This window comes from Microcaecilia unicolor, unplaced genomic scaffold, assembly GCF_901765095.1.
Source record: "Microcaecilia unicolor unplaced genomic scaffold, aMicUni1.1, whole genome shotgun sequence".
In the NCBI taxonomy this organism is placed as follows: Eukaryota; Metazoa; Chordata; class Amphibia; order Gymnophiona; family Siphonopidae; genus Microcaecilia; species Microcaecilia unicolor.
Window position 1 is genome coordinate 74254 of NW_021963246.1, and position 11365 is coordinate 85618.

Below are 11365 nucleotides of genomic sequence, written 5' to 3' on the forward strand. Positions count from 1 at the left end.
GAACACCTTCCTAAATTCCTCCATAGGTAGGGAACAAGAACATTTTTTATAATTGGTAGCCTGGAAAGTAGGCTCAAGGTGGCTACAGGTACTGCCACTGAGACCTTAAGACATGGTGGTGAGGGAGAGGGTTCTGTGTACAGGTCCCAACCCAAAGTACCTGCAGGTGGCTACAGCCTGGTGCTATGGGCTAGTGGTTAGAACACCAGCCTTATAATCACAAGGTTGCCGGTTCAATTCCCACTCTGCTGCTCCGTGTGATCTAAGGAAAGTCACTTCACTGTCAGTTGGCTCAGGGACAAACTTTGAGACAGCCCTGGAATACCTGAATGTAACACACCTTGATCTACTACTGGAGAAAGTGTGATCACAGCTGCAAATAATGAGCATCATTTTTATTTGTGCCCTTCTGTAACTCAAGTATTACATTGCAACTGTGATGAAGTAACCATCCATCTAATGGGTTTCCCATTGTTTCCCCTTTTCTCCTCAGCACTATATACCATAGCTGATGTATTGAATGTGAAAATATGAGCCAGCTGTTTGTAGGTCCTTCTTGCCCCCCCCCCCCCCCCACCAATGTGGCTTGTGGGTAAGGATGTCTGGTCATCAGACAGCAAACACTGTGCTACCTGGGGTTATGTGGAAGTATCTACTTGGCAGATCACACGTGCTACACAATTAATCTCTTATTGATGGCACTCTGTGTTGTGGGTCAGTATGGTGGAGGGGAGGGAGGGAGAGAGGCTGGCTGGCCATTTGTGTTCATGAACACTAATATCCATCCAGCCTCCCCGGCCCACCCCCCCTGCACATATGGCCATGCAGGTTGGAATGAACAGGTGGTCTTCTGTATGGCCAACATTCTCACACATACATCAACTTTCTCATTCACACTGCACATTTCATGCTATGCATATTGCTGCCTCCTTCCTCTTAACTCAACAGCACCATTTGCTTATATGTAATGCACAAGGGAGAGAAACACACAGACACCCTGATAGTTAAAGTGTAACAAAAACATTTATTTCCCCCCCACCCCCAGCCCTACAAAACAACCCCCAACAATGCCCTCCTCCCCCCCACAACTCCCCACAACCCCAACAATTCCCTCCCCCCTCCCCCTCCACACAGAACCCCAACAATTCCCTCCCCCCCACACACAGAACCCCAACAATTTCCTCCCCCCCACACACACAGAACCCCAACAATTCCCTCCCCCCACACACACAGAACCCCAACAATCCACCCCCCAATGTAAGTCAAGGGCGGGGACGCCCTCTGAGTAAAGCCCTCTGTAGCAGGGCAATGAGCAGCCCCAGCAGTACCCTTAGTGGGCCCTGGAGCTGCTCATTGCCCTGCCGTAGGGCTCGGACCTCCTGCAGCAGCTGGTGCTGGCCATCTACCAGCTGGTGCTGGCCATCTACCAGCTGCTGCAGGAGGCACATCATGGCACCTGCGCCTAGGGCTGCTGGAGGTGGCCCATGGGCTGGAGCTGGCCCAGGTGTTGGAGCAGGCCCAGGGGATGGAGCAGACCCAGGGGAAGGCGGTGGGGCAGGTGATGGAGCTGCCGCAGGGGATGGGGATGGCCGAGGGGAGGGAGAGGGCTTTGCTGGTGGTACAGGTGGGGAGGGGGCCTCCATATAGTCCTCATCTATTAAGAGGACCCCCTCGTCCGAGCCCGCCTCCTCCTCCTCCTCCTCCGCCTCCTGTGCTGCCGCCGCCGCCTCCTCCTCCTCCTCCAGGTGGGCCTCCTGGCCTGGATCCTGCTCCTGCTCCTCCTCCTCCTCCTCCTCCAGCTGGCTTTCCTGGCCTGGCTCCTCCTCCTCCTGCAGGTGGTGGCCCTCCTCGTCAGCGCACTCCGCTTGCTGGTGGTGGAGCCCTGTGTATGTAAAAGGAGTGTGATTGAGGTCAGCACATACAACATGGCTTGCATAGTGCAGTAGCTGGGTGGCCTGAGGCGGGGGATGGGCCACGGTGTGGTAAGGCGTGGCCTATGCCCATGGGGAATGAGATGCATCAGATGACATGACAAAGAACCCTGGAACCTCCTCTGACACACACCACACAGGACATGTTGCCATACCACATTCATTGTTGACCAGCATGTTTGCATTGTGAGATGCGACGAGGGGTTGATGGGCAGTTGTTGTTGGTTTTATTGGTGGGGGGGGGGGCAGTGGGAAGGGTGTTGAGCACAAAACTTTTATGTGAGTTAGGCCATGATATCCACTAAAAGTAGGGCCTCAGGCAGGTCTACCAGGACACACTATTCAGCCACCCCAGAAAGGGGAATAGTAAAGTGAGGCATGTCATCTCATTCATCTCGGGGGGATGGTCGTTGGAAGTTGCAGCCACACTCATGGGAGGACCGCTGCAACCTGCATCCTTGATCTGGGACAGATATTAATTACTAGTTGGCTATTAGCCACATGGGAATTGATATTGTACACCACATTCGCATTATTCAAGAAGTGTATTTACAGATCTGTACAGGTGTCCTGTTTTTGAATTCTTACGCCAAGCCCTGAGGTGCCGTCGCACCGCCCGGATGAGCTCGGGCCTCTCCCGCCTCACACGGCGGAACCGCCTCCTCAGGGACTCAAGGTCCCGGTGCACTCCGAAGCGTCTGTAAGATATAAGTTTGTAGAGCAGGGGTCAGGGGATGGTCCTTTTTGTCCTCTGCACACATTGATTTGTTATTCAAATAGCAGAGAGAGAGGGTCAACAGTGTTGGGGGGGGGGGGACCACCTCCATTGGTACTGAATCATAGGAGCCACCTTTTTACCATTTTGGGGGGTGCAACCCCCAGTGGAGATCACCCCTCCCTCCATACATACAAGGCATTTATTTTATATTGGGGGTGCTCAAGCACCCATAGCAGCCACCGAGTTGGTTCCTATGCAGATGATGCCAGAGAGGTGGCCATGAGGCCAGAAAGTACCGTTTGTATGCATTATAATTTATGCTTGTAAAACTACTTTATATGTGTTATCATTACCATGTTATAAAGTATGGTATACGTTTAATTAGTATCATGTTTCCACTATTCGGATGTGTTGTAAGCCACATAGAGGCTGCAAAGAGGGGTGGGAAAATGTGGGGTTCACAGGAAAGAAATAAATAAATAACGAAATACATTCTTGTAGGGATGTGGGAATGGTCGTCCTTTCAATAACATACATTTTATTAGTGATTGTGCATGTTCCTATATTACTCATTATCCTTGCATGCACACTCCAGTTACTGGTGGTAACATTGATGACGGAGCTGTTATATGTGTAGGTACAGGAGGGGGGGGCCCAAAACCTTACCTTTCAAGCCTGTCCCTAATGCGGGACCAGGCTCGCATGGCCTGGAGCCTGGGGGGCAGGTGGTGATGCTGCACGAAGTGCCTGTGTCGGTGCCTTAGGCACAGGCGCACCAGCAGCAGGCTCTCCTCCTGGCCAAAGTTCAACTCACGTCGCTGCGCCATTTTTCCACGTGTTGGAAAACAAGTGCCTTATATAGACGTCCTTGCGTGAGGGACGTCGTTTCATGCACAGCTCCATATATGGATGACCATCCCATATATGGCCCTATCAGCACGTGGACACCGTCGTAAGCATAGACGTCTTTGACGTGCACATGCCTGGTTGTTATGCGTGCGGAACGTGCCTTATATAGATGAGTATGAAGCACCCGACCCTTTTCACATATACACAATATGCATATAGCTGCATGTTCAGTAGGTGTACAGTGCATGCAGGTCCGGACATGCAGATGGGCACATATGAGGAATATATGGGTGGAGCAGCATGATTTTTCTGTAGTTGACGCGTATAAGCGATCCTCATATTTTCCTGTACCTGGATGGCCAGAACAACATGTACTGTACTTGCAGTACACCTATGTACATTCTTTTACACACTTTCTGATTTGGTCGTTTGCACCTGCAATAATCGAACGTGTTAGGGCGCCCAATTTAGTCAAGCTTATGCGCTCCTCATGTGATTGTTTTGCTACAGGGATAATCGATTATCGAAAAACGCCCATACTATTTTTCGATTATACATGTCTAATTTTGGACGGTTTCGTAAGAACGTCCTAATTCGTACTTGGACGATCTTTCGATTATGCCCCTCTTTGTGTAACATGTGTTGGATCATCAAAGGGTAAATAACGGTGGTACGAGCTAATGTAGAAATGTGGTCTTGAAAAAGACCTTTGTTTGGAATCTGGAAATCCGGCATAAAATGAGCTGTCTCTGTCCAGCGGAGCCTGTTGTTTTTACCTGATGTGCAGTCTTCAATCAAATATTGCTGCACTACAAAAAAAAAAGACATATTATATTCTGGCTCATTCCCACGTCTGTGTTTTACATTTACTGGTTTTTTTTGTGGGTTTGATTGGATTTTCAGCACAAGTGCAACAGAGGAGCCAGGCAAAGCTCTATGCCTGGGTCGGTCTTCAGTGTTCTGTACTTTCCTCAGAAGCATCAGCATGAATGTATAAGTTCAGTAAGTCCAGAAAAGGGAGCTGAAATGGTTGTTTTAGGGCAGGAGTGAAGTGATGGATCTGCCAGGGTCATCTGGACTCCTGTGTATTTAGAGAATTCAATTTTGCAGAGACCCTCTGTTATTTCACTGGAATCTATTTGGCAGAATATTGTGACTTGAGAGAGCTGTGACTTAAGAGTTACTGGCATTGAGGTCTCTCTAGGGAATGTAAGAGACTGAGTACAGAGAGTTCTAGCTTGGAGTCTGGTGAGAAGGTGAAAGCTCTGGGGGTTCAATGTATCTCATTAGAGATCTCCAGGTTGTTGGCAAAGTATGAAATGGAGATGCTGGAAAACAGACTGAGCCACTTTAATGTTAGGGGTTAAAAACTTTCCAGAAGTCCCCTTCGTTGCCCTAAGACAGTTATTTAAAAAATTCTTGAGAGAGGCTCTCAAGATTCTTGAAAATTCAAAGCCTCCATTTCTGAAGTTGTTATCTGCTCTTTAAGGAGGGCTGAGGAGAGGAGATCATTGGCTGCAGAACAATCATTGGTTCTGCAAACAGTCTGAATTGTTTGTTTAGAAGGTTTTGTCCGTGCCACTTAATTAATTCTTTCATCTTGAGTCTGATAAGGACTCATGGTGAGATTATTTTTCTGTGCTACAAAGGTTATGTTTTGGGGTCAGCAGGCTTGGTTATTTCAGGATGTACCAAGCAAGCATAACACAGGTGGAAAAATGTTTCAACAAATGGGTCAGGAAGTTTTGACCCTGGGGCATCAATTCATTTTAAGATATCCTTCAAAGTTTTTAACAACATTGTCAAATGTGAGCTCTGTAATTTTACGACCTTAAGCATGTAAGCATTTCTTGATGCTAAAGTTACTGAACAAGTAGTTGTTTGATAGCTTACTTTTGATTCAGATTGCTTTTGGAAATAGCCGAGCAGCATTTAGAGAACATAGTCCTGTTCCTCTTCACTGTTTATAATGTTTCTTTTCTAATCATTCTAACCCTACTGACGCTAAAAAGAGAATATCACTCCATCTGCCTGAAAATGTAATAGAATGGGACTAAATTTGAATTAGGGGGAAAGACAGATTTTGAAAATGAGCAATATTGGAGCAGGGATTCCCAACAAATAAATTCTTTGCACCCTCCCCCCCCCCCCCCCCCCCCCAAAAAAAAAGGGCACTGCAGTTTTATGGGAAGAATGGCTCCAACTTCTGCAGCATAGAAATATTGCAGGTAGGGAATAGCTCTATTCAAACTGCCTATCCTCTTTTCTCTACTTTCCTGGTCACAGACACGCATACAGAGGCAACACACATATACATATATACACGCACATGCATATACACACATGCACATGCACACATGCATACTAGCAAACAAAACACAGACATACATAAACAAAGAAAACATATGCCAATATATACACACAGAGGCACACTTAGAGAAATTAGAAATAATTCAATGAGGAGTGCTTTGCATGCTTTCCCCACCATTTATCTCCCCCTCCCACTGCTGCCACATCTTCTATACCTGCTGGGCTAGATGCAAAAACCTACTGCGAGCTGAACTGTTCATTTACCAAAAGGTTAATGGGATCATTACAAACCCATCAATGCAGAAAGGGGTCGATGGAGGTGTTAACTCATGCAGTAAACATGGCCATATACTGCATTGAAATGAATGCTAATTCCCCGTAATGCACAGAAATGGATTCTGATGCACGCATGTGAGAAATTTTTTTTCCAGGTTTGGAGCAGTGTAGACGGGTTGGTTAAGAGGAGTGGGGACCAATGCATAAAACTACCATGAGACAAACCTCACAGTTACCGTGTGGTTAACATGCATATTACTAGCTGAGCAATGCAGAACGCGGTTGAGCGCAGGTGTTATCTTACGCAGTGCTGGGCCATGTCCAAGGAACAACATTGAAGATACGGGTATGTGCAGCTGGCTATCACTTTTTCCAGTTAAGCGTGACATTCAGCACTTAACAGCTTAAGTTAAACTGGACAAAGTTGTTTTATGCGTTCCTGTTTGTCTGGTTAACTATGTGGAAAAGTGCTAAGAATTGGAACTTAGCCGTAGAAGTGCCCACAAAATCACTGGCTTTGTATTTGGTGGTTACTGCTGATAGTGCCACTGAATGTCCAGTAAAGTACTGCCAAAAGCAGTGGATAGCCTCGCACCAGCAATTTAACTAGGCAAGAGACTCTCCTGCTGTTCCTTGTGATCTTGGCAAGTCACTTAACCTTCCATTGCTTCAGGTACTAAATTAGATTGTGATTCCTCAAGGGACAGGGAAACACCTAGTGTCCCTGAATGTAACTCATCTTAAACTGTAACTGAAAAAAATGTGAGCAAAATCCAAATAAATCAAAATACCTCTGGGCCAGTGTTGGGGGAATTGCTGCTTCAATGCCTCACTTTTCTGCATCTTATCTCAGTGTGTCCCAGGTCAGTAAATACACCAAATAACTCAATTCAGCGGGCGTTAAACAGGAAGGAGCAGCTCCTGCTGACCACGTCTCAACATGATATTCAGCGGCACTTAACCAGATAGTGCTGTAGACATTCTGTCTGGCCACAAGGCACTATTTGGTTATTAGCGGGTGTCCGGAGATGGAAGTTATTGGGACACTAACGATATTCAGTGTGGATGCTGAGATAACTATCCAGGCAAGTCAAAGAACAAAAATGGCAGCCTTAAATAGCCCAAATTGGTGTCTGAATTGGTGGGGGGACCCCAACTTAGGCTACCAGAGACAGTAAGATAGGTCTGGAGCGGGGGCCTAAAGGTGGGAGAGTGTAGAGGCACTTTGGTGGGCGTTCTGGGAAACACAGCTGCTACTGTTTGGTGGGGGAGGGATAGATGTGGAGAGCAGTACAGGGATAACTTCTGCCCAACACCCACATATTCAGTGTCAGTAGCCAGATCTAGACCAACACTGAATAAAATGGGGTCTAAATCGGTCCACATTTAAAAGTCATCTCCATCAATTCCTCTTTTAGAGACAAGCTAAAGAGCTGGCTTGTTACAGAAGAATGTGCGTATTTCACCAGTCTCCCCTCCCATTAATCCTGGTGTAGTGCATTAGTTCAGTCTTATAGCTGTTTATCTTGTCTAACTTAAAGTATGGGTGCTAGATTCAGAGGATTTGTGCTTCTAATTCTGAGAGGACTAAGATTTCCCCCCCCCCCCCCCCCTCAACATCTTCTCCTCTGATCTCTGACCTTTTTTCCTCTAAACTCTGCCCGTTTCCTTCCCCTAGAGTTGCCAAAGTGCAACCATTTTTAAGCATAAGAATGCCTGTAATGGGTCAGACCATCTAGCTCAGTAAACTGCTTCCAACAGAGTCCAATCCAGGTCACAAGTACCTGGGAGACACCCAAATAGTAGCAACATTTCATGCTACCAAATCTCATGGCAAGCAGTGGCTTCTTCCACATCTATCTCAATGGTCTTTTCCTCCAGGAACTTGTCCAAACCTTTTTTAAACCCATATACGCTAACCACCATTACCACATCCACCTCTGGCAATGAGTTCCAGAGTTTAACTATTCTTTGAGTGAAAAATTTTGTTTTAAAAGTATTTCCATGTAATTTCATTGAGTGTTTCCTGATCTTTTTACTTTTTGAAAGAGTAAACAAATTGATTAGCTTTAGCACTTGCTAAAGTCTCCAATGATCTGTTCTTGGCCAGATCCAAAGGTCTCTATTCTATCCTCATCCTTCTCGATCTATCAGCTGCTTTTGACACTTGATCACAGCCTACTCCTCAAGTCACTTCACTGGCTTCCTATCCGTTTCCGCATACAGTTCAAACTCCTGTTATTGACCTATAAGTGCATTCACTCTGCAGCTCCTCAGTACCTCTCCACTCTCATCTCTCCCTACATTCCTCCCCCGGGAACTCCGTTCACTGGGTAAATCTCTCTTATCTGCACCCTTCTCCTCCACTGCTAACTCCAGACTCCGTTCCTTTTATCTTGCTGCACCATATGCCTGGAATAGACTTCCTGAGCCGGTACGTCAAGCTCCATTTCTGGCCGTCTTCAAATCTAAGCTAAAAGCCCTCCTTTTTGATGCTGCTTTTAACTCCTAACCCTTATTCACTTGTTCAGAACCCTTATTTTATCATCCTCACTTTAATAGTCCCTTCTCTTGTTTGTCCTGATTGTCTGTCCTAATTAGATTGTAAGCTCTGTCGAGCAGGGACTGTCTCTTCATGTTCAAGTGTACAGCGCTGCATAAGTCTAGTAGCGCTATAGAAATGATTAGTAGTAGTAGTAGTACCTGTTCTTCACCATTCAGGAGTTTGTAGACCTCTATCATATCCCCCCTCAGCCATCTCTTTTCCAAGCTAAAGAACCCTAACCATTTTAGCCTTTCCTCATACTAGAGGAATTCCATCCCCTTTATCATTTTGGTCGCTCTTCTTTGAACCTTTTCTAATTCCATTATATCTTTCTTGAGATACGGTGACCAGAATTGAACGGAATACTCAAGGTGAGGTTGCACCATGGAGCGATACAGAGGCATATCTTGACTAATATTCTTGGTCTTATTTACCATCCCTTTCCTAATAATTCTTACTATCCTTTTTGCTTTTTTGGTCACTGCCACACACATGGAAGAAGATTTCAGTGTATTCTACAACACCACCTAGATCTGGATGCTGACAATCAGGAGACAATCCAATATCAGCCATGATCAAGTAACACCTCTCCAGCACCAATGTAAGCCACATTGAGCCTGCAAACAGGTGGGAAAATGTGGGGTACAAATGTAATAAAAATAAATATATAATATCACATTCATTGTTGATTTAATAATGAATTGATATTGAGTGTGACTGTTGTGCAGACTGGATAGACCGTTCAGGTCTTTATCTGCCGTCACTTACTATGTTACTAGTGCATAGTGCAACATGCCACTACATCATTTCCCCTACCCTGCCTTGTAGTGAAAACACTTGACAAACACCTTTACACACACATCCATACATAGGACTACTTTTGTGTGAGTGTTTAACATAGTAACACAATAACAGAGTAAATGTTGCCATTCCGTGCAGGTTACAGTCCTTCATGATTGCACACTGATATCACAAACAGGGCAGTTGGCAGTTTGCCACCAGACCAACCACATAAAGGCTCTTATTTTACAAGCCCTATTCGTGTTTCATATATGCATAAATCATTATTTAAATGTTAATCTTGCATAACTGTCTAAGTCCCCATTTTACAAAGCCAACATATGCACATATCAAACCCAAGTGTGTGTAAATGATGAGGGGACATAGTCTGGGTGTGTCTTGGGTGGGAAAAATGCTTGGCAAGTTCCCAGACATTCCCCATTTCAGAAGGGGACCAAATGTCTATGTTCTAAAAGATTGACATTGGAAGTTACACCTGATACCAAGCAGGTTTAGGATTTAGAAAACAGCTCCTTTTGAGCAGCATTTCACTGCAGGGATCGGGGGTGAGGGAAGTTGCCCCCTTAATTCCCCAGTGGGTTTTGGCCTTCTAAATGCCAAACTGGCAAAAGAAACCGGTCACTGTGACAAGTGTCGGGATAATAACTGGTTATGTTTGCAAGATCACAAAGGGAGTGGAGGAGTGGCCTAGTGGTTAGAGTACAAGTCTTGCAATCCAGAAGTGGCTAGTTCAAATCCCACTGCTGCTCCTCATGATCTTGGGCAAGTCACCTAACTCTCCATTGCCTCAGGTACAAACTTAGATTGTGAGCAGGGCCATGCCAACATGCACCACAGGAGGGCCATGCCATCAAGTTGTATTTTTAAAAAAACCTTACTTCTCCACTCCATCCCTGATTCCCCGGCACTTGAAATTTACCTCACTCCGCCTCCGACGTCTGCGCAGCATCAGTGAAAGCGCTGCCTGTCTGACGTCTCTCCACCAGCCTTTCCTTCGCTCATTCGTTCCCTCTGTGTCCCGCCTTCTTCTGACATCATTTCCTTGAGGGCGGGACACAGAGGGAACGAATGAGCGAAGGGAAGGCTGGTGGAGAGACATCAGACAGGCAGCGCTTTCACTGACGCTGCGCAGACGTTGGAGGCGGAGCGAGGTAAATTTAAAGTGCCGGGGAATCGGGGATGGAGCAGAGGAGGCTCAGGCTGACTGAGAAGTATGCTCAGAGCTTCCTTTGCAGGCCAAACCCAGCCATTTCATCCATTGTGCCCCAGACAGCAGCTTGGGGGAGCAGCGCTCGGCTCTTTGGCACTGCCCTGCTCTTCCACGCGCCTTGGAGCCAGGCAGGTCCGGGGGGGGGGAGGGAGGCGCGCACCAACTGATAGTCTGCAGGGGGGCGCCAGAGACCCTAGGCACGGCCCTGATTGTGAGCCCTCCTGTGACAGAGAAATATCCAGTGTACCCAAATGCAACTCACCTTGAGCTACTACTGAAAAAGGTGTGAGCAAAATCTAAATAAATAAATAACTGGTTACATGTTGGCTTTGAGCCCATGAATTTTTTTATATGATTGTTTTTCTAAAATGGATGTTTATACTGCATTCACCCAGCACATAACCATCCATATCTCCTGTATATTACAACAGGCTCTACTTTGCAGATTCTGTTCTAAAATAGTGGTGAAACTTGAGATGCACTGACCTGCACGACTCAGTTTCTACTTCTATAGCCCATCTAAAATGGGGCTACACATGTTTAAACCAGAAATACTGTTAACATAATTTAATTTGCTAATTTCAGCATTAAGATGTGGAGGAGTAGCCTAGTGGTTAGTGCAGTGGACTTTGATCCTGGGAAACTGAGTTCAATTCCCACTACAGCTCCTTGTGACTCTGGGCAAGTCACTTAACCCTCCATTGCCCCTGGTACAAAAGTAAGTA

The 11365-nt window shown here is 46.2% G+C and overlaps 1 long non-coding RNA gene across 1 annotated transcript; it reads right to left on the minus strand.

Moving 5' to 3' along the window:
* Window positions 1-231: 231 nt before the first annotated feature.
* On the minus strand, window positions 232-10930 carry LOC115459105. The gene is made up of 3 exons (XR_003940206.1): window positions 10903-10930; window positions 6704-6823; window positions 232-243 (listed from the first exon to the last, which is right to left on the minus strand). It is a non-coding gene; the product is annotated as an uncharacterized LOC115459105 (long non-coding RNA).
* Between the last annotated feature and the right edge of the window lie 435 nt (window positions 10931-11365).